The 27,406-nt window shown below is 48.7% G+C and overlaps 1 protein-coding gene across 1 annotated transcript in view; it reads left to right on the top strand.

The window, feature by feature from the left end:
* Zbtb7c (zinc finger and BTB domain containing 7C) overlaps nucleotides 1-27,406 on the top strand; it is a 233,942-nt gene that overhangs the window by 89,104 nt on the left and 117,432 nt on the right. Inside the window, exon 2 of the mRNA XM_057788858.1 lies at nucleotides 18,135-18,196. The gene's annotated coding sequence lies outside the window, so the exon portion shown is untranslated. The remainder of the gene's footprint in view (nucleotides 1-18,134; nucleotides 18,197-27,406) is intronic.

Raw genomic sequence — 27,406 nt, 5'->3', positions numbered from 1 at the left:
CCTAAATCCCTACCTCTGCCTCCCAAGTTTAAGGCTTATTGGTAGAAGCTGCCAGGCTGACTGCCTCTCACCTTCTTGATGGTACCCATTGAAACAAATACCTTAAAGTTTGGAGAGGTTCACTATGCTCCTGGTGACACATGAGATGTTGTATTTTGTTAGTTCTGCTGCTTTAAGCAGGTCAACTGGCAGAATCCACGTGCAACTTCTGTCCTTTCTGACAATGACCTGGTGGCTTGATTTGCAGATGACTTGCTCTCTGGTCAAGTTGTAAAACTCAGAGACTCCAGAGACTGGATGCTTTGGAGGCCCCTTTTCACTTGCTCACTCTCATTTGCAGTCAGAGGGCTGAGCAACAGGTGCCTGGAGTGGGAGCATCCACTACCACCTCTCCAGCAGAGAGCCCTGAATGGTTCCCATTGGCTGGGCCTCTTCCTTCTCGCCCCATAATATCCATCTTCTTAGAAATGCATCCAGGGGATGCTTTAAGTTTTCCCTTAGGGACGACAGCTGCTGTTTTTGCAGGCTGTCGTCTATTTGATTGTTACTTTTCCGACTTTATTTTTAAACCGTGGAGTGTGGAGCACCGCCACACTGCTCGCAGGACAGATGGAATACAGAGTCAAACAAACGACAGAGGCACCCTCCCGGAAGACACAGGGGTGGAGGGGAGAGCCAGGCCGCCAAACTGCTAAAGGCAAACAAATATGAGCAAATCACAAATTAAATGGGGGAAGGAAGAACAAGGAAGCGGCACAGGAAGTGATCCTTTTGCGACTTCAAGTCTTAAAATGAGGTGGGTGAGCTAAGGTTGACAGGGATTCCAGAGCAGGCCAGGGAGCCAGGATGTAGTTCATGAGAAGCACTGGCCAAGCCCTGCTGGGACAGCTGACATGTTCCACCTGCAGTGGGCAGAGGTGTTGAGGAGCTTGCAAGTTAAATGAACTATAAAGCCACAATTCTCTTACTCAGTAAGGCCCCACCCAGGCCAGGGATCAGCAGAGATATTTCTCTGCCCCTGTCTCTTGGGGAAGAAAAAGTTGAGGTTATTGAGTTTGTACATCTCAGTTTTTTAAAATGAAGAAAAGAAAATTCACTTCACTGGTTTCTTCTACAGTGGTCCAAACTTGATGCAAAGCAGGGACCGACCACTGGAATCCCCAGTGTCTGTCGGTGGTCAGGTCCCTGTGGAGGCAGCTTAGCATCACAGCCTAGGGGAGCCACTCCCACTTCTTTGTCTCTTCAAAGTGGAGTAGATACTGGTGAGGTTGCCATAGTATTTGGGGAGCTGCTCCCTGGGCATTAGCCTTATGGTTAGAATTCTGCTCTGTTCCCCCGAGACTTCTGAACACAAGGCAGGCCATGGAGGTCAGCTGTCTTGTGTGGCCTTTGTCTATCCTGCCCCTAATGGTGACCCTGTCTCTCCTCATGATACCCTCCAACAAACACACCTTTTTGATAAAAGTGTCCAAATCTTACATGTTTAGCATGCTGAATTTGCACATAAAAACATCCTCAGAATCAAACCATAACCATGTTCTAAATTGGCCTTGCCATTCCAGACAGCTCCCTCTTGCCTCTTACAAGTCAGTCCCCTCTCCACAGTGGCTATCATGACTCCATCACACGACAATGGCTGCTGTTTTGAACACAGCCTGAAAGGAGTCCCGTCATAGCTATCTGTTTTGTATTTCCCTGACAACACACCCCTGCGACCTGGCCACACTATAGACAATGCCAGGACTCACTCTCATAACCATAGTATCCAATGGTGTGTGGCCAGTTGCATTATTGATGGGCATTTGGATCACATCTCATTTGAGGCCATTTTGCTAAAAGATTTCGTGGAGATATTTACTGCTGGTTTTCTTGTGTGTGTACATAAATGTCTTTCTGGTTGTTTCATACTTCAGTATGGCTTTGCTGGATTGTATGTGGTACAAGTCTCTATAGCTTCTATAAGTGATTCCAAATAATCTGTGTTGATTGATACTCTTCCCAGGGTTTGGAGAGTCCCAGGTGCTGGCCATCCTCAACAGCCTTGATACTTTACTTTGCTTTTCTGGCCAGAGTGTGACATGTCACTGTGGCCCTGATGTTTTTCATCCACACAGTTGTGTGTTTATGGGACACTCTGCTATCCTCTTTTGTGGGAAGCCTATTCAAATGTTCCCTGTTTTAAAATCAGCGACTTTGTCGTCTTTCTTGGTATACATGGATGTGTTCTTTGCTGTCAACCTTTTCTCACTACCTGAGAAAAATAATACTTCTTTTATTTTTTTTAATGCTGCCTTTTAATGAACAGACATTCTTAATTTAAATGGAGCCCAATTTGTCAGTCTTTTCACTGATCGCTAATGCTTTTTCTGTGCTGCTAAGGGACTTTTTCTCCCATTCAAGGTCTCGGATGTATTCTCCAAGGTTTCTCTTACAGCGTTATTATCTTGTTTAGGCTTACATTCCCTCTCAAATTAATTTTTCTTTAACATAAAGTAGAGCTCGATGTTTATTTTTAATGTAGATATCCCACTGGCTCAACACTGTCACTGCAAATACATCCTTTCCCACTGGAGTGGAGTGGAGCCTTCGGTCTAAGTCACCGCAAGAAATTGTCTATTTCTGTGTCCTCTTCCATAGACCCCTTGTCTATCCCTGAACCCACATCACTCTGTCCGTTCTGTAGCTTTATGGCAGAAGTATTGTCACCTGGTTATGTCAGCTTTGTTCTTTGTCACCACCTTAGGTAGCCTATGTCCTTCAAACTTTCACGTCGCTTTAGAATCACTTGTCAGACTCTCACACTTGCACATACACGTGAACACACATGTGCACATGCACCCGGGCGTTAAGTCTGGGATTTTGGTAAACATTGCACTGAATCTACAGATCAAACTGGAGGAAAAAGACATATTATCACTGCTTTCTGTCTGTGGAATCATAATCCCGTTATTTATTTAAGTCTTTGATTTACCACAGTGTTGTTTTGTGTTTCTCAGTGGAAGGTGTGCCAATATTTCATTGGATTTACTTTTTGGGTGTTTACTAAGGGAATGTGATAAAAAGTAGCATTTTTTTTTCGGTTTTATCCTCCATGTGTTTGCCACGTATTAGTTATTGTCCTGGTTGCCCTGACAACCTTGACCAAAGCAATGTAAGGAAGGAGAAATTTACTTTGTTTGAATGCCATGGCGTTACAGCCCGACAGGGTCAGCACGTGGTGAACAGAACTTATAGCAGCAACTTGTCATGTGACACCTGTCAAGAAGCAGAGAGCTCGTCTGAAATCAGAGGTGAGCTATCCTTCCATGTTCCAAAGTTCCCACTCACAAGCTTCCCAAAGAGTGTATCAACGGAGGACCTAGTGTTCAAACTCATGAGCCTGGGAGATGTGGGCAGGAATGGGGTAAAGGTGTTCTGGGTATAATCAAAGATGCCAGCCATGTGTCTGGCCTTTTTAAATCTTGCTCTCAGAGGTCTTGACAGTACTCCATAGTCTGATGAAGGATCATAGACAGGCATAAGGGTGGGGCCTGACAACGTAAAAGATCAAGTGGTCATAGACTTCAGCAGGCTTAGGAACAGTCTGTAGGCCCCTTTGGATATAAGGCAGAGGTTATCGTATCCTTGAACTTCCTCCTCTATCTTGAGATGTAGGTGCCAGACCCATGGAACTCCAGCTCATTTAATACCCTGGACCTTCTGGGGCAGCGGCTGCAGTCATGTGAGAGCACTACCAGAGGACCCAGGTTCTGTTTTGGGTTCTTAGTCTTGCTGATAGAATTTAGAAACAGGCACCAAGGGAAGCTTGAGAACAGTTCTGTTAGAGTTTGTGAGAAGAGCAACAGGGCAGGTAGGCTGTAAGTTTCACAGTCCTCCAGGAAGAGGATGCCATGGCATTATAGCCCATGATAGTGAGGAAGGCATGACAGCTGGAATGGGTCAGAAGAAGAACTGGAAGTCATAAAAACAGAGAAAGCCCAGAGTCTCAGAGAAAGCCTGGTTAGGCGTTTGGTCTGTATCCAAAACAGACACACACACACTTAGAAATAGAAAAAGAAGTAGCTTATTAAGAAATGCAAGGTGAGGCACTCCCAAGGGGGAGATGGGCTACTGAGACGAGAGGAAAACCCTGTGACATGAGGAACACGATTTCTTAGTTGTAGAGGCCATTTACAACTCCAAAGGCCCCTCTCAAGTTTGAGCAGCCTAGACTTCCCTGGTGCCTGCTCCATTCAATACACACAGCCCAGGTGAGGAGGCGCTCCAGTCCTTCTCTGCCAGCTGGCCTCTGCCGCCTGTTCATCTTGGCGATTCAGCCTCTATTCTGCTGCCACCAGAGGGTATCCAGCAAGCCGTTTTCCACACTGCCCAGGCACTGCCATTGTGAACAGCCCTGCCCTTCTGTCCACTTCCAGGAATAGGGAGGGACGGAAGCAGCCAGTCATCAAGGGCTCCTGAAGGGACACACCCTTCACTGCTGAGGGTCTGATGGAGAGTCTGTCTCACTGACTCCCTTCTCTTCCCAAGCCAGGCAGTGTCTCCTGTTTTACCTCTCTCACTTGGAATGTCTTAACTGATCTCTCTGCCTCTGTAAACACTGCTCAGCCTTCTTGGTTTCAGTAGTCCACACGGCTGCACAGGTGGGTCCCCTAGATTCCAGTGCTGCCTACTTGGGTCTAAGTGGAGAGCAAAGTATCCCTCCCATTCCTGGCACTTACAGGGGTCTCCAGTGCCCTGCTGGGGTGGGAAGTGCCTAGTTCAGCTCTCAGCTCTCCTCTGACCTGCTGTGTGTGCATCTCTGTGAAGGTCTTCAGAGAAGAATGGGAGAGGGCGCTAAAGTGCGATTACTGAAGGGGCGGGGCCTGGCATTGAGAACCACTTCTCATTTATGTTGTGGTGGTGTGCCTGCGGGTGTCATATCACATTAGTTGCCTTTTCATGTGTCTAGAATATTTCATAACAACCCTTTTTAAAAAAAAAAAAAGGAAAAGGCACTTAGGGCCGCCTATGATGGGGAGTGGGGAGAAGCCTGAGAAAAGGCAGATCACCTGAAGGGTATGTACAAGGAGGACAGGACTCTAGCAAAGAGATGGAAGGATATGTGCACATCTGAATCCTGGGACTTGCCCGAGCATGGTCAGGGCAGGCCAGAGCCAGGGTACCATCATAGCATGGGAAACAGAAAAACTGTTATTAGCTTTACAAGGCTGTGAGAGAATCCTCTCTTTTGTAACTTGGCAGCTCCCATAATTTCAATCCCCAGTTAAAAATCTTGGCACTTAAAGATTTTTTCAGAGGAAGGTGGGAATTCACTTTGTGAGAATTGTCGTTCTCACGTTTAAAGTCTAATTCAGACATAGAAGACCCTCAAGTGCTCAGAGTCTGGCTTCTGGAGGATGGGTGCCTTGTCTGTGCCATTGGGAAGTGTTCACTTGAATTGACCTACTAGAATAGCAAGGCTTTCCTTGACTCAAGTGAGACTTGGGGCGTTTGGATGCTTGTCTCCAACCTGGCATGGGAAGGAGCCTGCACCTGCCCCGGTGAAAAACCCTACACTGCTGTACCCTGATCTTCTCTGGGCTTGCAGAGGTGTGCCCTGGTATGTCCTGCTGTGCTCTGCCTGTTACCACTGTAGCGCCACACACTGATACTTCTCTCCAGCATCTGGCACCGTATCTGCTGCCTTTTCAGGCAATGAGAGGGGACTTTCCCATCGAGGCCCCACCCAGTGTTTATGAAATAGTCTTTCACTGTTCTCCAGGGTGCTCTAAATCCACCTGCTACACCCCCCCCACCTGCCAAGTAACTGTAACCATGGGTACATATTATTGAACCTGACTTATGTCCCCACTTTCATGTTCCTGTATAGAATTTGAGCCCAGCTGAGACTAGATAACTGGTGACTTTGGATCATGCCTCTGCAGAGGCATGGCATGTTTAATGCTTATCTGAGGTGGTTTTGCATATAATAATTCATTTTCTGCTAAAGGAACCCTTCTGCTGGAGGATTCCTCAGGTCTCTCTCTCTCTCTTTTCTTTCTTTCTTTCTCTCTCATATATTACATCCAGACTGCAGTTTCCCTCCCTTCCCTTTCCCCCAGCCTTCCCCCACATCCCCTTTCCTCCAGATCCTTCCTCCCTCTGTCTCCCCTCAGAAAAGAGCAGGCCTCCCAACCAAACATAGCATACTATGCTACTGTGACCAGGAAGATGCTATCACATCACGGCTAGATGAGGTCTCGTTTTCACATGAAGAAATGGTAGTAGCAGGCCAGGGATCAGCCAGCCTTGAGGACTAGATGGCACACTCAGGTGTATGGTATTAGGTGTCCCATCTATGTCCTTTGGGGAGGCACATGGACCAGTGTTGGTTAGGTTTGCCTTCTCCATCTTGCTTGGGTATGGTTGCACATGTAACAGTCACACATGTCTTTCTCCATGGCTGCTTATGGAGCTTTTGACACAGGAGCATGAAAGTGACCATGGAAGGGGGTGTGCCCCACCTGAGCATCTTCCCAAGAGCTTCTTGCTTGCTGCTGCCAACCTGCTCACTCTGAGGATTTCTTTGGAGACACTGCAGGTCCAGGGTGGCTCTCTTTGCTGTAGATGAGTCCCTGATGCAAGTACTTGGTTAAGATACATGGGAAAACATGTCAGGTAGAAGTGGCTGTGGGCTGGTGATGTCAGGGGTGCGTACTAGATGATCCTGCCTCATAGAAAGTGGTGTGAATCCTGGGAAAGAAGTCTGTGACCTGCAAATGGAAAGCATGCCAAGAACTGGATGGCCAGTCAGAAATAGGAAGCATGGCATGAGCTACCCAAAGGCTTATGGAAATCTTTAGCTTTATTATAGGGAGTGGCTGTAGGCACTGGTCTTTGACTTTTTTTTTTTTGACAAGGTTTTCCAAAATATAGTCTAGATTTTGAATTTGAGATCCTCTTGCCTGTTACTTGCTTGTTACTATGCCTGGCTGTGTCTCATCTTAAACATGTTTGATAGTCAAGGACCACCTGATAGTTGCAGAAACAAGAAACAGAGGGAGGCAGAGAGGAAAAGAGAAAGCAAAAGAACAGGGATTGGGAAGGAATGGCACCTCCCTTTGGGACTGGAGGAAAACTTCCAAATTGCAACTCGGGTCTCCCAGAGATGACAGAAGATAAGGTTGCCATGAAATGAGACCAGAGGTCATAAAGAGGTTATTAAAAGCCCGTGGATGGATGGTAGTGTAGTGGGAGCTGCGGGCTGTGTTCCTGCCATCCCAGCTCCTGGTCGCCTGGCTAGCTTATGCCCCGAAATAACAACACACAAACTGTATTCTTTTAAAAACTGCTTGGCCCATTATATCTAGCCTCTTCTCGGCTAACTCTCGCACCTGGACTAGCCCATTTCTAATAATGTGTGTGGCACCCCAAGGTGCACTTACCGGGAAGATTCTAGCCTACGTCCATCCTGGGTTGGAGCTTCATCGCATCTGCCCCAGAGAGGAGAGCTATCGAGTTGAGCTCACTTCCTCTTCCTCCCAGCATTCTGTTCTGTTTACTCCACCCACCTATGTTCTAACCTATGAAGGCCAAGCAGTTTCTTTATTTTTTAACCCATGACCCTCCTCCATCATGGTAGGGATGGGCACACAGAATGGCAGACATCAAAGGAGCAGTGGAAGGTTTGCGCATTAGAACTGAAGGGCTCTGTCAAAATGTGACAACACTGAGGTGGAGACAGGAAGGGGAGGACTGAGTAACTGTCAGGGTGGTATGGCCAGCTGGAGGACCCCACCCAGAAAAAGGAAGATACACACGGAAAATATCAGAGATGTTTTAGAAGAGACCCCTGGACTGGCTTCCAGACTGCGTGGGCAAACACCATGCAAGCATCTAGAAGACCTGAGGGCAGTGCCTTCAACCTGTCTGGCTTGCTCTGTCCTTACTGTTCACTTCCAAACAAATGAACCAGGCAGGGAGTGGGAGAAGCAGGCCATTGCAGACAGAGTGGTCTCCAATGTGGTGTCCCCAGCAGCCCTTGCTACGGCTACACCAGGAAGATGAACAAGAGTGGGAATGTGGTAATGAAACACACTCCCTCCTCAACCCAGAGCTCGCAGAGACGGCAGGCAGCCAAAGGGCCTTATCGTTGCACATGGAGCACAAACCAGCAGCCCTAGATGGCGAGAGGGCCCGGGAAGAGATGGGCAATAGGATAGCCACTTGGGCGTTCCTGAGCAAAGGGAGATGGAGAGAACCGTAGAGAGTATATACCGTGGCAGGTGTGGCTCCGCAGAGAGTATATACCGTGGCAGGTGTGGCTCCAATAGCCACTTTCTTTGCAGTGGTCGGGGGAACAGCAAACAGTGTTCAGAGGCCCACTGGAGAACTCCCTGGTGAAGGTGCCTGAGGCAATGCAGCACCCACTCAGGATTAAGTGAAAGATGAGAACTCTAGAGTGGACATCTCCAGAAAACCCAAGGGAGCTGACTGATTCCAGAGGGATTTTACAGCCCTCAGGGCAGCTTCTCTCGACATGGGTGTTTATGGAACCATTTCTAATTCTAGAGAAAATGAAAAAGGTTCACAGGAAGGAGACATTTTTATGTGACTCCCTCACCAGAAGTACCTGCGTGCATGCCCTGCTGTGAACATTGGTGACTGATTTCATGACAAACAGGGACAATACAGAGGCCAGGACTATGTAAAGGAGGAAGGATAGGAGTGAAATGGAGAGAAAGCACTCTTCCACTGTGGGACACTGAGGGTAATGTCTAAGAGGAGACATCCTGGAAATGGACCCCACCATGTCGTGACCTGTACCATGTCCCCACTGTGGCTTACACCCCTGCAATGGCTAATTTTTGTTGTCCAAGCTACTGGTCTGTGATGTTTTGTTAGAGCACTAGTCCACTGTGTTGTGTGGAAATCCTCCAGCCAAGAGCACAAGAATTAGCTAAAACAGTTGAGAGAGGTCACCTCTAGGAACCGGGGTTCAGGGTGGGGAGAAGTAGAATAAGGCTACATATTTTCTCAAGCTTTTACTGCTTTTTTATTTTTCAGAACATTCTAAAGTTCTTAAAAACAGGGGGTGGGGACGGCATTTCATTGACTCCGGTGAGAAATGCAAAGGCAGAGTAATGGAGTCTTCAATTCCTTTCTTCTGTGACCTTTCCAGTGCCGTCCTCTGGGCTCCTTCCGATAACAAAAAGGCTGTCACAGCTCCAGGCCTTGCAGGCCCCTTCCGCATTATTAGTGATGGCTTCTTCTCCAGAAGCACCCAGAAAATATGTCTTTGAATCTCATGATAAAATTGAGATGAACTGATTGGTTTAATTTAACCACAGCCTACCCCTGAAGCACACTGGCTTTAAGGGCATGTATCAAAGACACCAAAAAGGAAATTTTGATTATCTTACCGAGAGGAAAGGAGGGAGAATGGTAGGCACCCCAAAATAGCACGTCTATTGTGGACCTATCCTGGCAAGCATTTCCTCTCCTGAGAGCTACGAGCCTGACAACATTGGCCGGTTGATTGGCTGGCTAGATGGCAGTTGGGCTGTTTGGCCATGAGGTAAGGAAGGCTACTCATAGAAGAAAATGGCTCTGCTAGGGGGTGAGGAGGCATGGTATCCCACAGTAAAAGAGATTTAGGAATTTGAGGGATTAAGAACCCAGGTGAGCCCACAGCAGCATTTTAGGGAAGTGTGTGTGCTGGGCATAACCTGACATCTAGATAGTAAAACTGACAGACTGGGAGATAGCTCACTGACCCCATCCCCAACTCCTTACTGAATATACCTGGAACGATATGAGTGGGGGTCCCCGGGGAGAGATACCCACTGGTGTGAGAGACAGCTGCATTGAGCTGTCATTTGTCACTGAGGCTGTGGAGCTCAGTGGAAAGACCCTTGCAGACTGCTTCCTGGGAGCCGTCTTCAGTGTAGCAGGCAGGGCTGGGCAGAGGGCACATGGGCCAGGTGTTGTCTCAGTAAGCAAAGGAGGAACTGGGAGGAGGATTCCCCAGGTACAGGGAGGCCCTGGAGAAATTAACCTTCATCTTGGCTGCAATGACCACCTTGCCAGACAGATCTACCAACATCCCCCACTCCCCGTGACTGATACCTCCAGCTGGAGAAGCGTTTGGATCAGGCAGGCAGCGATCCAAAAACTTCCCCACGTCTGCTCCCAGCAGCTGAGCCCAGTGCCTCCCTGCAACAGCTGGCTTTGCGCCCAAACCTGTTTATGCCAGTGAAACTTGCTATTGTAATTATGCAATTTAATTAAATAGTATACAAATCACTTAAATACTGCTGCAAAAGAAAAGTTGCTTCTGTGAAAACTGAATTGAAGCCTTGAAGAATGAACAAACTGGTAATTTAAAATATACTTATATATTTATATTTATTTATTTATTGTTGAATTAGACAGAGGTAAAATAATGAAAGCTTGGGGAAATGTTAAAAAGCAATCCCAGGAGACTTTATACTCACATGTTTTGGTTCCGTTTCTGGTTCTCATGTGACTGGTTTTCATGACCCCAAACTTTTTATGTAGCTGAGGGTGGCTTTGAACTTCTGATCTTCATTGTGTCTCCTGAGTGCTGGGATTACAGATATGAGCTACCATGCTAATTTACCAAATGCTAAGGCTTGAGCCCCAGCTCTTGTGCAATGCTAGGCAAGTGCTCTACCAAATGAGCTTCACTCCCGCATACTCTCAGATTACCTTGTAAGAATACTTAATTCTTAATTACACTAGGAAACAGAAGACTAAGATCAGAAACTGTAGGCAATATCATTCGCATGTCACTTACATACAAAAGATGACAGGCATGATGTGATCTGGGAGGCACAGAGTTAATAAGAGGCTTCATCAACCTGGAGAGCTCCGATATTGGCTGTGTAGTGTTCTCGTTGGGCTAGATGTTAAGAGGCTTCAGGTGACTGGCCAGCTGAACCAGTCAGCCACTGGCTTTGGCTCTGGGAAGTCGTCTTTTACCCATTGGGCCAACGTGGGATGAATAAACCTCCTCTGGGCCATGTGTGCTGAGCTGACTGGGTTCCTTAGTCCTGGATGAATTAGAAGTAGACACGAGGAAGCAGAAGATGGCTTCAGCTTGGCCCAGTTCCTCTCCTCTCCTAGAGGTTTCTTTGGGTCCAGAGGCCAGCACCACAACATCCTTTCCCAGACTTAGCAGCGGTGGAGTGGAGACTCCAAAGATGCCCAGCTCTCTCTGCTTAGAGCCGAAGCCCATGTTTCTGCTGCACATTTGTGCCCTCTGCTCCTCTGAGACCTGGGGACCCGTGGTCTTAACTGTGGCTCTTTCTGCCTCTGCAGTTCTACTCAGCAGCTCTCCTTGCACTCACACTTTGGGTCTCCCCATCCTCCCACACTCTGCCGTCCATCTGCTGCCTCCGGAACTCGGGGTCAGGAAGCATTCTGGAGGCCAGTGACAAATGGCAGTCCCTTTCCTCTAGGTCTGCAGTAGAGATGGCCACACGTGTGCAGAAACCCATGCTCACGAGACAGAGAGTGCTCATGGAATATTCTAGAAATGCTGTCCTGCAGCGGGTAGCATTAGGGAGAACTTTTGGGGTGTGCCACGGCAGGCAATGTTTCTTCTGGGCCTGTGACAGCATTGGTGACCTCCTCAAGGTAGTTTCCGCTGACTCATCGTCCCCTATGTGGAGGACAGAATGGCTGATCCAGGAAGAGCCCCGAGAGTTTTTCCTAACCCCCAGAAATGAGTGGTACTGGAGGGGAGCTACGTGCACATTTGGCATAGCTAAGTCACCTTTTACCTGCTGCCCTATGTGACCTTCAAACAATGTCCCCTTTGCACTCTGAGAAGTGGCCTGCTGTGTGCACACATGATCCCAACTGTTGCATGTTGGGTAGGATCCAGTTCTAGGAGACAGGTGAGATGGGCACTTCAGAGCAGTCATTTCCCAGTAATACTTCAGCACCTCAGCGGGAGAAGCCCCGCCCTCTCTATGCCTGCTCTTGCCCTAGGTGAGTCTTCACTATAATGGATCCTAAAGAGCAGGGTTCAGGGAACGCGACTTCCCTTCCGCCTGAAAGGATGCTTTTGCTCTGAGAAAAAGAACAATTGACTGTCACACTGGACAAAGTGGAGCTAGAACTTTCTGGAAAGTAGGTTAATATGGAGGAATGGGTAACAGGACTCAGACCCTGGGAAATAAGACAAAGATAAAAAAAGGCAGAGAGCTCACTAAAGCCAGAGAAGTGTTGGACCTATCTTGTTCTGTCTGAGCTCAGAGCAGCCCCCACCTCAGCCTGACACCTGCCTCAGGAGTCCCACAGGCCACAGAACCACCACCAGGGGATCCCACAGTCATGGTCATAAACAGACTTAGGAGGACTGGACTTAGGCACAGAGAGTCTGCTGGGCTGCTTGAGTCATCAATGCTCTCAGCACCTCACCCCACAGGGGAGATGCAGAGATGCGCTGGCCTGGGAGACATAAGTTGCTGCATTTGGCTTCTTTGTATCCAAAGAAAAGCACTTTTCCTTTTCCAAAAGTAAACTGCTGTTCAGTGTGATAACACCGACTGGCCCTTGCTTGCTGGAGGGGACATTATGGAGTACAGGAAGGTCTAAATGGCCTCTCCCCTTCTCTCCGCATCCCCAGGTCATATCTGCTGGGACTTAGATTTACCTCATCCAGGAACACACCTCTCTGAGGCCAGAAAAAAAATGCTATGTGCGTGTGTAACTGAGCAAAAGGCAGGGTGGGGTACCCTGACCAGGGATTGTGATTACAGCTTTGTCCCCAGACAGGCTGTCCACCCCTTACCTCCACTCCCACACCCAAGCTCCAGTGCTGATCTAGCTCTGGGCTTAGCTGTCCCTTTCTCAGGTCATTTTAAAATTCTAGGCCAAGGTCATTGAGACTCAGACTTCTAAGGAGCCACCATGACCCTAAGCAAGGGCAGGAGGATTCTGTTCCTGAAAGGGCCATGCTCGCCCCTCCCCCACCACACACCTCCCTCATTGATACAGAAGGAGCCTAACTAGCCTTGTGCAGATGAACTCCGAGGGATGGCTTCGGTTCCAGCTGTTTCTCTGCAGCCACTTACTGGGCTTCTCCAAGCCAGCATTTTCAGAAAATTTCAAGTGAAACCCAGAGGATACCTGTGGGCCTCTTTCTTCTCAGTTCTCCCCCAACTTCTCAGAGTATCAACACCTTATACTGATCTGTTAAGATGGCTGAACAGACGCCAATGCTTTCAATCCGCCATCCTCTGGGCTCACGAGCTCCTAGGAGAGTCCCTCTTGGTGCATTATGTCCCGTGGGTTTTGACAAATGTGAACATACAGAAACGGTCTTCCTGTCCCTGAAACTCTCTGTACCCCATGTGTTCCTCCCTCATCCAGTCCCTAGCAACCATGAACCTTCTCAGACTGCAGCACAGAATGCCTTCTTGTTAGGTTAGCTCCCGTATGCATCTCAGCTGCCTCCTCTTCTCATCAGCAAATGAGAGCCTGCTGTCTGTACGTCTGTCCATCCACTTACTGAAGGGTAGTGCTGGCGTCTTCAGGGTAAGCCAGCAGGTCTTCATGCAGGGCACACACTTCCAGCTCATGTGGTGGGCGCCTGAGAATGTGACTGCTGCTCTCACCTTTGCAGGAACTAGGGGGCGTGGCTAATGAAAGTCTAAGGCACAGAGAGGTTACTTACCCAAGATCACACAGTAGCCAGTGATAGCTGTCCATTCTAAACCACAAAACTTCACAGATTCTGGAGCTGCAGAACCTGCTACAGAGACAGCCTTTCCCACTGCACACTTGTTCCCAAACATTATGCGCCTGTGTTATGCACCTTCCAACATCAAGGCGTGCTTATCCCTGCTGCCCGACAGCTGATGCTCATCACAGGAGGGGAAAATCAGCAGAACATGGCTTGAGTTTGAACTCAGCGCCCAAGTCTATGGCTGTGAGCTTGTGAACAGAGCCCTGGTCTGATCTTCAGTGTAGCTTGGAGATTTGTCATCTCTGTGCCGAGGGTGAACAGAACCCTGGTCTGGTCTTCAGTGTAGGTCTTCAGTGTAGCCTGGAGATTTGTCATCTCTGTGCCGAGGGCCTTTCAGGCGCCGAGTGGAGGACTTGCAGGTCCCTTCCCTCTGAGCACAGATTTCTCACCTCTTAAAAAAATATCCAACAGCAGCTCCAAAAACAATACCAATTTTGTGTCTCATGCCGATTGTTCATGTTCTAAGATTTCCTTAAGGACACACATGTCAAATTTGCACTGGTTTATTCTCCTCCTCCTTCCTTCCTCCTGGCCCCCCTTCCCCCACCCCAGCTTCCACACAGTCTTCCCAGGACTGGGGACTTCAGGACAAGCTAAAGGGTGGGGACTCAGGCTGTGACTGCAGAGGGCTCTGCACCATGTCCAGTCCTGAAGGGCACATCTTGTTTCCTTTGGAAGGGGCCAATGAGGCAGAGGACGAGGCACAAAGCTGCGCCAGCCCTAATTATCTGGAAGATCTTGAGCAAGGCTTCGAACTTAGCTCCCTCTCTGTCTGGAAGCCTCCTGAGAGGAGTGTGGCTAGAACCTGCCTTCTTATGGTTGCATCCCTGCCAGGAAGCAGACCTTGCACTCGGTGGATGGGCTGAAGCTATTCCACCTGCCTGGCAAGTGCACGGGACCAGACTAAACCACAAAGCATCGTCCAAATGTTAGCTAAGGGAAATTGTTACAATGGTGTTAACGCCACTATTCATTTTTGATTTACAATTCCTCTCACTGCTACTGAAAGCCACGAGCGTTCCAGAAGTAGGAACCTGTGTGTTTGTCACAGACACAGGCTTCCCGCCTTCCCTTGTCTGTTCCTCGCCAAGACAGAGGGAAGCGATACAATGACCAGGAAACAGAGTCAGGAGAGTAAACCACAGTCATCGGCCCCATCTGTCTCTCCCAGGATGTCAGACTGGAGCCAGAGCTCTCTGTTCTGTGAAGAGCGCTTCCGTTTAATCTGGCCCATCTGGGAGAGCACGGAGCGTCAGTCCTGCGGTAGCCAGCTTGACAGACAGGGCCGCTGGTCACAGAGCCAAGGGCTGGAGAGACGGAGCCTAGACGATGCCCTCTGGCCTGTTTCCAGCCATTCCTGGAGATTCAGGAAAACAAGTCATTAGTCTGGAGGACTTTAATGATCAAATGAGAGCCAGGAAAAGCTAGGTTGTAAGTTTGAAAGCAACAGGGTCAATGTCTGGGAAGACAGTGAAATTACTGCAAACCTTGTCCTGGCCAAAGGGGAACGTGGCTGGCACTTTGTCCCTAGAGAGTGGTGTCTAGCACTAGGGTAATGGTGGGGTGGGGTGTGTTACCTTGGAAAGTTATTAGCCGCCTTCCTCCTTCTCATCTCCAGCCATAATTTTATTATCTGTTTGAGTTGGAAGTACCTTCCAGATCTTGCCCCACGTATCAGCAGGGAGACAGAGGAAGCTTGTTCAGAGCAGTGGTTGGGCTCCTCCCATCTGTCCTTGGAATCTTCTCCTTCTTCTTATCCCTTCTTTTTTCTTATAACTCTCTGTTTTAACACTTAAAGCACATTCCAAGAAAAAAATCTAGGACACTGGAAAAAAAATTTACCTATGCTGTTTATTCATTCTGGCTCCGCGAAGCCATTAGCTGTAATGACCCTTCCAAATTAATCAGACCTGTAAATACTCAACTGCGGGCTGCCCGTGGAGAGGCACCTCCCAGCAGCTGACGGTAGTTACCAGTGAGTTCTACCTGAAGTCCTGAGTTCCAGAGCTCCACAGCACAGTCTGCAGACCTGCCTCATGCCCGATGTTCCCTGAGAAGGAGGCAGAGGAGGAGCCCATTAGCTCTTGGAATGTGCTGTGTGGTCCTGAGGCAGGCACAGGCCCTTGTCCTTTGTCCAGAGCTTCACTGGGAGGGGCACCACTCAGCAAGGGGAATCCGTCAGTGCAGGCTACAGCGTTCGTTTGCAAACACTGGAGGGGTCTGGAATCTGGAAGACTCCTGAGGGATGTGGGATTTGGGGCTGAAGCACAGAGCATGGGTAGATGCACTGGAGTCATGTGACTGGAGAGCAGGTGCAGTGGTCCTCAACCTTCCTGGTGCTGCGACCCTTCAGTACAGTTTCTCATGCTGTGGTGACCCCCCAACCACAAAATTATTTTCGTTACTACTTCATAACTGTAATTTTGCTACTGTTATAAATCATAATGTAAACATCTGTGTTTTCCAGTGGTCTTAGGTGACCCTGCTGAAAGAGTCGGTGGACTCCCAAAGGGTCACCACCCACAGGTTGAGAACCACTGCCCCAGAGGCCAGCAGATGCTGTTTGCAGAAGAACCCCGCCTCTCAGCATGTGGGCCCTGTGTGCAGCCTCAGGGCATAGACCCATGATAGTCAGATGCCCTGAGCAGATAGCTGCTAATCCTGGTGACAATTACTCTGTTCAAGCTTGAGAGTAACATGGGCTACTCTGACCTCCAAGATGAAGATCAACTAAAGCCTTGAGGAACCTCATGAGCCTTGCACCAATATTACAAATGAATTTTTCAAAATTGAAACAGAATATATGTATATATATAATATATATATAATATATATATATATATAATGTTTACTATTTTTGCTACCTTTTGGTGTGCAGTTAATGGCATTACCTTCCCCACCTGGGACTCTGTGATCATAAGACGCCCCCTACCCTGCTTGGCCACTCTGCCATCCTCCCCATACTTTCTGTCTCTAGAAATTTACCTACTCTGGACCTGTCGAGCAAAGGGAATTATGCAGATGGTCTTCCTGTGAATGGCCTTGAGGTTCTTCCACAGCATGGGTGTATCAGAATTTCTTTCTCTCTGTGGGGCGAGTGAACCTCTCTCAGGGGACTGTACCTAGCGTATTTCATTCTTCACTCGGTGACTGTGTTAGAGACTTGGGTTGCCTCTGTCTTTGGCTATGGGGAATGAGTGTCTCATGAACACGGCTGCACAAATACAAGGCCTTGTCACTCCAGGCATTTGGGGGTCAGCCCGAGCTGCTGCCATGACTCCCAAGGGCCTTCGCTTCTCATCCTGAAATTTCTCTGTTGTGTGGCATTTGTCTCCTCTGCTTTCCCAAGTCCTTCCTTTACTTTCTAAAATGTATTTCCACATGACATGGTATATAGTCTCAGCACCTCAGAGGCAGGGACCAGAGGGGCACCCATGAGTCTGAGGCTAGGCTGACCCTCATGGTGAGTTCCAGGCTAACCAGGGCTATAGAGTGAGATCTGGAGGGGTGTGGGGAGAAAGAAAGGGAAAAAAGGTTTTTAGCCATGTTTGCAAGATCCAGGAAAATTCACTTTCCAGCTTCTTTTCCCTCTGAAGTCTTTCCTTTCCTGTTTCCCCCAAAACTGAAGAACAAGTCAGTGGAACCAGAGGGCATCCTGTCTTGAAGCATCCCTACCTCCTCGCATTAATTGCCCAAACTTACATTACAAGGCATTACAGCAGTGACACACGCAGGCAGAAGACAGGAGAATTCACAGTTCAGGTTCACGTTGTCATTAACTCAAGTCTTCGGTGTCAACTCCCTCCCACAGCAGAGCGTCCCTGTGTGGCCTCGCAGTCAACCTCCCCTATGCATTTTCTGGCCTTTGTTGGTTTGTGTCAGCTCTTGAACATTATTTAAATGTAGTTTGGGGTCCATGAATGCAATTACCATTGTGTTATTATTCAGAGGCAGATTGTTAAGATGCAGGCAGCTGTACAAGGAGATGCCCTGTGCTGTGAGGTCCAATTTAGGAGGGCCTTCTGAGCCCGTGCGCACCGTTGCTAGGCAACCCCATGCTACAGAAGTGGAGGCCTCGCTGGCTCCGGAGTGGGAAGAAGCCCAGTGCCTTCAGGGAATTGGAGGCAGTGGTCAATCGGAGACTGGCAGGGCGCCGGGAGCGGGAGGAGGCGGCGGCGTGGGCAGAGCCTACAGGCCTGCAGGGGTGGGGGCGCCCACCCAACAGAACATGGTGTTCCTAGGGAGGGGAGGGAAGTGCTGCAGGAAGGAACGTGCATGTAGAGAAGGTGTGGAGCCTGAGGCCAGCCAGAAAAGCTTGAAGGATACCCAGAGCAGATGCTAATGCGCTTCTCCCTGCCTGTCCCTCTCTTTGCAGGAAATGAGCAGGTTTGCAGAAAAACTGGTGGCCTGAAATTGAAGCCTAAGGAGTCGGTGCTTGTGAGTATGAATTTTGCTTGTTGAGTTCTGTGGTTATAGCAATGTTTCTTGGAACTGGGCAGTTTCCCTGCTAAGGGCAGGAACTGTGTGACCTGGGTGGAATTGGCTTTGGATTCTTCTGGAAGGTCCCAAGCACGTAGGCATCATGTTGAAGGAGGATGCCCTGACCCCTGCTCTACCCTATAAGTAGAGAACACCCCTGGGGCTTCTCAGACAGAATTTGTCTGTGGATCTGTGAGTGGGCAGTGCAAGACTGCCCTGCCATCCCAAGAGTCTTGTGTCTGCCCTGTTCTAAGTTTATTCTTGGGCTGTCCCTGTCAGACGATTCTTTCACACACCACAGAACAGTGTGCTCAACCCAGAGCCATGACTCAACCTAATCCTGTCATCGGTGTGGAAGAGGTGCATGGGACAAAGAACCTTCTAGAAGGGCACATGGATCTGCTCTGGCTCCCATGGCACAGAAAGAGGTACCAGTGATGGGCAGGAAGAACATTCAGGGGAAGGACAGGCTTGATCTGGGCCACAGGGCAGGGATGGGGAGCAGAGCAGAGACCTCGCTGGGGAAGACACTGAGGTCTTTGTGAAGGGCAGCACAGGCATGGGTCTGATGGACGGAGGAGAGGTTGGTGAGGCTGGGCAAGGTGCTGTGAGCCCAGAACGGCTCCAATGAAGGGTCTAGATGCAAAGAACCAGCACGCAGTGACGTATTCCTCATCTGTGTAAATAAAGTAAATGTCACCCAGTTTGTCTGCTGTTCCTCACGTGCAGATAACTGTGTGGATTTTTTTTTCACCAAACTTGAGACTGACCTTGAGATGGGCACATATTCACACTGGGTAAATACAGGAAACCGTGTTTGAGATCTTCCCTAGGCCACAGAACATGTCTCTCAAACATACACTTCTGTAGACAGCAGCCACTAAGGGCCACTCTCCCCCATGAAGGCACCAGCACTGGGGACACACTGTCACCAAGATCATGCTTGCTCTCCTGGACAGCCACTGGTGCCCAGGCTGAGACTGAAATAGATGTATTTAACAAATGCAAGCTAGCAGGAAGGGCTGGCTATTTTGAAATACCAATAAGAGTAGTATTTCTTATTATTAATAGTGTTAGCTGTGTATACGCATTTGGCAGTCTCGCCTCTTGAGAGCTTCACAGAGGATCCAGGTATCCCTGTTGTAAACTGGAGAAATGGAGGCTAAGACTGGCTAAATACTTGCTCAGGTTCACTGAGCTGTTATGTGGAAAACGATCACTTGAACATTCCACGTCAGGACACTGGGTCGCTCTCATTAAGAAGCAGGTTCTGCTGGGTCTGCCCACACCCCCATTGGAGAAGCAAAGTAATGAAGGTCACATGGTCCCCCCGTCCTAGTGTCTGGATTGTCTTCATTCTAAAGCCAGTGTATTGTGTATCTGGCTTTCATAGGCAATACATCAGCCCAGTTGTCTCTAACAGGAAGGACAATGGCTTTTCTGCTGTTCCCAAAACAGAAGGCCACACGCACTTATAACACTAGGGGCTATTCCATCAACATGAGAGCTCCGTATGCAACTATCAGTTGCAACAATCCGTTGGCGTCTCCTGGGAGTAGAGTCTGAGATGGTACAAGGTGCGAGTGACATATCCATAGAGGCATTTGTTGGAGAGACAGGGCAGCAAGTGTGGGGGCCAGGCTCCCAGCAAGGATATATGCTAGGATGGGTCTCCTCAGCTCTGTACAGCGCTGTGGTGATGCATGGATCAGAGACAAGGATGCTCTGTTACTCCTCAGCCACTCACAGAGTGTTACCACTTCTGTGTAAAGAGCCGGACTCCGAGTAAAGAGCCAGGAGTCCGGAGACTGTTCCAGGCAAAAGTCACATGCCGTACACTTGGTAGCTAGATAAGAATGTGCTGGTAGGTGAAGAGGACCTGGGCCTGGCACCCATGGCATTTATTTCTATGCCTAATTAGCTTCTCTGTTGTAAAGACAGCCACGTGTCACAGTCACGTGACCTGGCAGTTATCTTGACTGCAACTACCTTTATGTTCTAGAATCATAAGCTGGGTATAGTATGAGAGTCAAATAGTGATACAGAAGGTCTCTAATAGTGATGTCTATCTGTACTGAAAATGTGCGCTTTTATTAACTGAAGTCTAATTCTGGATTGGTGATAGTCTTGTGATTCTTAACCAGAAGGTCCCCAGTAAACAGTCCCTTCCCAGTCCCCAACCCCAAGTTTCTATTCTCCTAGAGACCCCCAGTGTTGCTCCGGTTCTGTGTTGCTTTTCACGTTGACAGCAGCATAATTTAGATGCTTAGGTCTGGTTACTATAGTGCCATACTGAGAGATACCACCTTCCTGTGACTTGGACTTTGCAGCTGGAGCTATTCAAAGGGGGCTGAAGAGAACCGAGCCTTTTCTTTGGAGGTCAAACTGCTCTCTGGGGGATGGCTCAAATGCATACGTGCTTTACAACCCTTCTAGAATTTCTTCTGTGATGTATGATATGACAAGTCACTCTCTAATTGCAATGATGGTTTAAAGTAAATCACACAGTTTGAGAATTCTGCGCTAAAGCTCTTGGAATTCCCAAGCCTTTAAAGCAATGTATTATTTCTCCAAACTCATTATTTAGTGCAAATAACTGAGATATCGCTGCACGTGTTATCTGATGTCATTTGCATCTTGTTTAATGACTTCCTGGTGTTCCCAGAGTGCACAGAGATGAACTGCATTGTCAGCACCTTGTGACTTCCTTGGATGCGGTGATTTGAGTTTAGTTTGGAGGCACAGTTGGTCAGGATGGAGTAGGCTTCTTTACTTCCCTGTGGTAGAGAGCTCTAGTTTTGAAGCCATCTGTCGGCAAAGTGACCCAGACCTTCCTTGTGCAACAGGCCGATATGGAAGACCTGTACAGCCCTGTCACAGCTGGGCTAGTTTCTCTATCCTTATTCTGCACATCACCGGACCCCAGGCCTTGCTCACACTGCATGTCTGTCTTCTGAATTAGGTCTTATGGCTTTGGGCTAATGCTTATGAATATCCAAACAGCAATTACTTTGTATTCTTATTAACCCAGCCTGTATGTTTCTCCCTTCCAGTCAAACTCCCTGCTCTCAGTTCACTCCTCTGCCCCCAGTATAGTCTCTAAATTACAAGAAATCCTCTAACTTGAACATGGCCTGTTCTAGCCCCAAGAGGGATTTTGGTGGCACCCCCTTAAAGACCTAAAAAAAAAATCTCATTTCCGTCCAAGAAATTGAATCATTATCTAGATTGAAATAATATCTTTCCTCAACCTGAAACAAGATAAAGGATCAAATTGGTGGAGTTTCCTTATCACTGCAGTTTGCAGGACATGGAATAATGGCCTGTCACTGCCTCTGGCCGGTGGATTCTGTAACACAGAGCCCATGGTGGCTCCTGACCTGCTCTGCATGGCTCCGTATCCGTGGTGATGTAAGACAATGCATTAATGACAAGTGTTATTGTATGAAAAGGAGAAGTAGTGTGGGGCCCAGAACAGCATGAGCAACGGCAGGTTCCCCTCGGACAGCACTCGTGTATGGGCAACTGGGGGAGCCAGCAAATAAGGCAGACATTCCTATTCTTCCAGAGCTTGAGTGTGCCGAAGTCCTAGGCTAAGCTTCAAGAGCTGCAGTTTGGAGTAAAGGGTAACAGCGGGAGAAGGTGGACTAGATCTTGCTTAGGCTGCTAAATGAATCGGCTGTAGACAGAACACTGACAGCCATCCTGGAGAGAGAGCCGAAAGATAGGCTGGTGTCGCATGCACCATTGTTACAGGTCAGCTCTGGTCTCTTGGGCTTCAGGCTTCTCTTGGTTCGTAGGAGGATGGCACCAAGAAGGGCATCAGGAGAAAGAGGCAAGGTCATGTTTATGCATAGTCCATGCTCCTGGCTGGTCCCCTCTGCCCTTCCTGCTCCGCTAGCTGAAGTGGCTCTGCCAATCCCAGGGCTAGTCCTGCAGATGTCAAAATGTGGATATGAGCAAGGATGCTTTTCTCACGCTGCTCAGCACCATGCACTCTTGCATCAAAAGGAACGTTTCCAGCTGGGCAGTGGTGGCATAGGCCTTTAATCCCAGCACTCAGGAGGCAGAGGCAGGAGGATCTCTGTGAGTTCATGGCCAGTCCGATCTACAAAGTAAGTTCCAGGATAGCCAGGGTTACTCGGAGAAACCCTGTCTTGAAAAACAAAAACAAAAGAAAAGAAAGAAAGAAAAGGGGAAGAAAAGTTTCCCTAGCATCAGTGAATAGGGCCAGACTTTCTAGTCCAGTTGGCCCCATGGCCTGGCCTCACTGCCTTCCCTATGACAATATAGAAGTGACTAAAAGACACCAGTAACTGACTGGAGGGCTTTTTATGTGCCAGTGCTGTTCTAATGGGTTTTCATACTTGACCCATGCAACTGTGTGCTTTAGAAGGGTTTAGTATCTGCCTTTAATGGTGGAGGCACAGAAAGGCTAAGTCACTTTTCCCAGGAGTCACTAAGTGGTAGAACTAGAATATGAATGAAGCCTAATAGTCTGCCTGAAGCCTTTTCAAACTTAATCTATGAGGGCTAAAAATTCGAAACAGCCTGGGATCTCCTCAGACCCTATGCCCGAATCCTATCGCTGAGAAGAGCAATATTAACAGTCATGTGTTTGTGATGTTCCAAGAGGCCACATAGGTAGATTCTGTCCCCAGTGGGAGGTTGAACGATAGTCGAGTCAAGGTGCCTACCCATGGGTGCAGGTGGCTGAGATATAGCCTTCAGATTGTGCCTTCTGAGGCTATTCTCAGCTGTGCATCATGTGGTTTGCCAGCCCCTGGCCTGCCCATTCTCTGACCCAACCCCCACCTTCCCGCAGATGCCACCCCCCCAAAGCCTTTGGGGCTGTGCTACTTAGCTGCCTGGGCCTCCTGGGAAGGGACACCATCCTTCAGCCTCACCCCATGTCCCCTCATGCCCCGTCCTCCCCAGCCAGGTGTAAGTGACTTGAAAGTGCCTATCAGCAGAATCTTGTCTTCTAGAGGAGTGCTGGCCTGTCAGCGAGCATGCCTGATTGCCATGGTAATCACTGGCAGGATGGAATGATTTCATAATACATTTTCATCTGAAACAGGAACAGGTGTGTGGGGGAAATCAACACGGATCAACAAGACCAGTCTAGGGAGATTAATAGCGAACTTAGGGTTGCTCCGGGAAGCAAAAGGAAGAGAGACAGACATATGTGGCTTGTAGTATCCTTCCAGCCTGACCTCTGACCTCTGATCTTCCCCTGACTCTCACTCTGTTCCTACCACCCTGACCTCTGAGCTTTTCAGTTCTTGGAGCTTTTCTGTCTTCGCTGTCCTCACCGTACTTGGCCACTGGTCCATCCCATCTCCCCTGAGAAGCAGTCCTGGGCCCACCAGCCTGACCCTGGGAATCTTGCCTCTACCAGCTTCCTGCAGCCCCGTGCGAACTCTTGTTCCTCATCTCACTGAAAAATCCCCTGACATGCGTGTATCTAGTCTGTGACCCAGGCCACCTGGCACAAGTCCTGCTCAGCCATCTTCCCTTGGGGAGCCCTCCTGAGCTAGTAGCTCCACAGGACCAGCCAAGCCTGTGACCTGGCGAAGCCTGGACTCTGCACACCAAAAACTGATTCTTTGCGCTGGACTGGAATCCATCTGCATTATGCCGTTCCTTCCAGAGACGGGACTACAAAGGACAGCCAGAACACTGCCCAGTAGTTCTGATAAGCAAGGTCTGTGGTCTCTACTTATATCCACAAAACTGCTGGCCCTAAATATGGGAGTCCACCCTCCTGGAACCAGAAGGGCCATCCTGGCTGCTCCATTGTTACTTTAAGGCGCTCCGGTGCAGAGCAAGTTCAAGGCCACCTCACTTGTGAGTCTTGGCACAATGGGGCATAGTGTTAGCCTCACTGCTTTGTCCTGGAGCTGACAGTGTCTCTGCCACAGGGCTGGAGACAGAATGGACTTGACACAGGTATCACATCAAAGGCTTTCTCCACTTTCAAACAGCTAATGCATCAGAGGAGTTGCCAGGCCTGCTCTGAGGACATGGAAGGCATTAGCTAATATCTTGATTTTAATAGATGAATAATAAGAAGCCCCAAGTGTCTCTCAGAACCAATTTTGAAGAACACGCTCAGTCACTTGCCCACCTCCTTGTTGAATCTGACCCCTAAAGCACTCCCGACAAAGGGTTTAGCCCAGAAGAAAGGTATTCCTCTAGCAACTTGGCTCTCTTTTAATTCCTTCCTCATATTGCTTCTCAGTGAACAGTGAGCCGTGAGAAGATGAACTGAAGTTGGAACGCAGCAGAGTCCTCAGAGGGAGGCCTGGACTGGCAGCCCTGGCATTTGCTCGGGTAGCACACACCACACACTGTCTTCCAGGTGGATCCCCTCACCTAGGCTGCCACACAGATACCCACTCATTCCTCAGGGAGGGACTGCACATCCGCAGGTGTCTGTCTGTGTGGGGCATCAGGAACCCAGTGGCATGCTCAGAGTGAACCCTAGGAAGGGAGTTGGAGTGAGAGTCCAGAAAAGGATGTGGAGGGGTTCATGAGACCCAGTGCAGCCACCGGGACTGTTAAAATGGGGTGTGGTCTCTCCTGGGATGGAAGAGGAGAGTCAGAAAGGGTATGGGGAGGGTCTCTTTTCCTGGACTGGGTGTCTGACATAGCCAGCCTGAAGAAAGGGAGACAAGGCATTAAACATTCTACCCTCCCTCTGATCTCTGCTCCTTCCTTCCTAATTGCTGAATCAACAGGAAGCCCGGTTGTGGCCTGCCTTTTGGGACAAAGTATCTCCTGCTGGACGGTGACAAGCAGGATGGAAGGACAAACAAAATACAGCCCAGCATGCTTGCCCCTAAATTATGGGCCAGGATGAAACTATTCCAAGAGGCCTTATCAGGGCAAGCCTGACCTGAGGACCAATGTAAAGACCTCCAGGAGAATTCCAGGCCCCCAAGGAGAGAGTGTAGGGAGAGATAGGAGAGCAAGTGAGCCTATTTTGGGGAGATCGTACCCCTCAATTCTTTTTAGGAGGAACTTGGGAGCCATGACACTGGTGTAAAGGGTTCTCTTGGGAGAGAGGCAGTGGGATATGAATGAATCCAAGCTGGAATGTCTCATTGGATCCTTCATGAAGGAGCCCATAGTGAGGATTAGAATACTCTAGCAGAGGCCCATAGAGTCCAGGGCAGCCTTGAAACAAGTCAATTCCCCCCCCCCCCCAAAAAAAAGCATGTTCCCAGTGGTCACCAGTGCAGGCCAAGGCCAGAGTGCAAGGCCTGCATTCCTAAGGCTTGGCAGAGGCCCACAGACCCACAATGGAACTTGGCCAGGTGGAAGGCAGCCAAAGGCCAGCCCTGAACAGGGCCTTGTTCTGGGATCCCGAGAGCTTCTGGGAAAGGTAGGCAGTTCTCAGCCATGGCCATCTGATGAACACATCTGAAGAAAAGCAATGCTGCCAGTGAGATGGGTCAGCGGGGCCACCCTGCCTCTGCCTGCCTTTAAGTGGACATCACCCCACAGAAGAAGAGGCAGACACCCCAATAGTGACCATTCCTCCAAGGCCACAAGTCCAACCAGACTAGCTGAGGATAGTCTGCACCTAGATGAGGGAGTGCCTCACTAAAGTTGGGACACGTTTATATTAAACTTAGAAATCATTTCAAGTTACAGAAGAGTGGACAAAAATAAGAATAATCCTTGTATCCTTATATCCCAGATATTTACTGTGTTGTCTATATGGTGTCTGCATTTATGTAGGCCACACACACTTGGTTGTACAAGCATGCAGAGTTTCTAGTCCACAGGAGGATAGGGTGGATACCCCATGGCCTTTCACATCCGTAACATGTCCAGCATGTGTTTGTGATGGAAGGCCCATCTCCCGACGAAGCCACACTTAATGTGAATGTATGCTCTAGCCTAACCTGCCACTTATTTCTCTATTGTTGGAGGACTTTGGCACTTGGCGGCATTTCTCTGAGGGTTGGGTGTAACTCTGTCATCTTAGCCTCCTGCAAGCAGCAGCGTTTTTATGGCCTTTGTTTTCCATGACATTGACATCTTTGAAGACTACGATGCCCTCACTTTTGATAAATGAAATTCCTCATTTAATCTGATGTTTCTTTGTGGTTAGATTCAAGTTGTGTTTTGGGTCAGAGTCCTGCACAGATCCTGTGTGTTTTTATCTGTGTGATTTTATCTGTGTGTTTGAGACAGTGTTTTTCCATGTAGCCCAGGCTGGCCTTGAAATCTCAATCCTCCTGCCTCTGCCTCCCAGCACAGACCCTCTTCTTGGCGGATCATGTGTAGAGGCGCTCAGGAGCCGTCTTCCTCGCTGAGGTCGATGTTGAGCCCCAGTCTAGCTATCATCCAGTTCTCCATTTCACAGCTCTGGCTTCCTCTGTTTCCCGTTCTGGTAGACTGAGGCAGCAATCTGTGGGAAGCCATTCCCTCCTATGGTCCACTCACCCATACATACCCCGCTTACCTTGGATTTCTACTTCCTGGTTTTCCTCCTTTCTTACACAAAAGGCAGTACATCTTATGTCCTTTTTATCTTTATTCATCACGGACCACACTGCGTCCTAGTTCATAGAGGGGTCCTCATGGTCTCTCTGCTGTGAAATGTTCCACTGTGTAGACTCCCTGGCTCACTCCCTGCATTCTTATGAGCGACAGCATAGGCAGTGTCCTATGCGATGCATTTATGCGCTAACCCACCTCACCCGCGATAGGTCTATTCTGCTTGGAATGCACCTTCAGGGTCTGCTTCTAGGAACTGGATTCTGGTTTTGTCAGGTGTCACCAGGTTCCCCCTCCCCCCGGGTGGTGCCATCCTGCATCCTCCCCCACCTGCTTCTCTACAACGGAAAGCGTCACCCATTCCTGCAGCTTTGGCCAATCTCGAGGACTCATGTAATTTTGACTTTCATTTTTCGTATGAATGGAAGTTGAACATATTTTCTGTTTAAGGATGACTTTAATATCTTTTTTGTGTAAATTTTCTGTTTCTATCTTCCACCCATTTTCTTTTCCTTTGCTTGTCTATGTCGAATGTCACTTTTTATTAGATTACAATAAATTAGACTTCATTATCACAGTTTTTTTAAAACAAAATCTGGTTTTGTTGTTTCTTTTCCCCTGCCTCCTCTTGTACCTCTCCCAGCCATTTTCATG

This window comes from Chionomys nivalis, chromosome 14, assembly GCF_950005125.1.
Source record: "Chionomys nivalis chromosome 14, mChiNiv1.1, whole genome shotgun sequence".
In the NCBI taxonomy this organism is placed as follows: Eukaryota; Metazoa; Chordata; class Mammalia; order Rodentia; family Cricetidae; genus Chionomys; species Chionomys nivalis.
The sequence above is the reverse complement of the archived record's forward strand: the minus strand, read 5'-3'. Positions and strand labels throughout refer to the sequence as shown.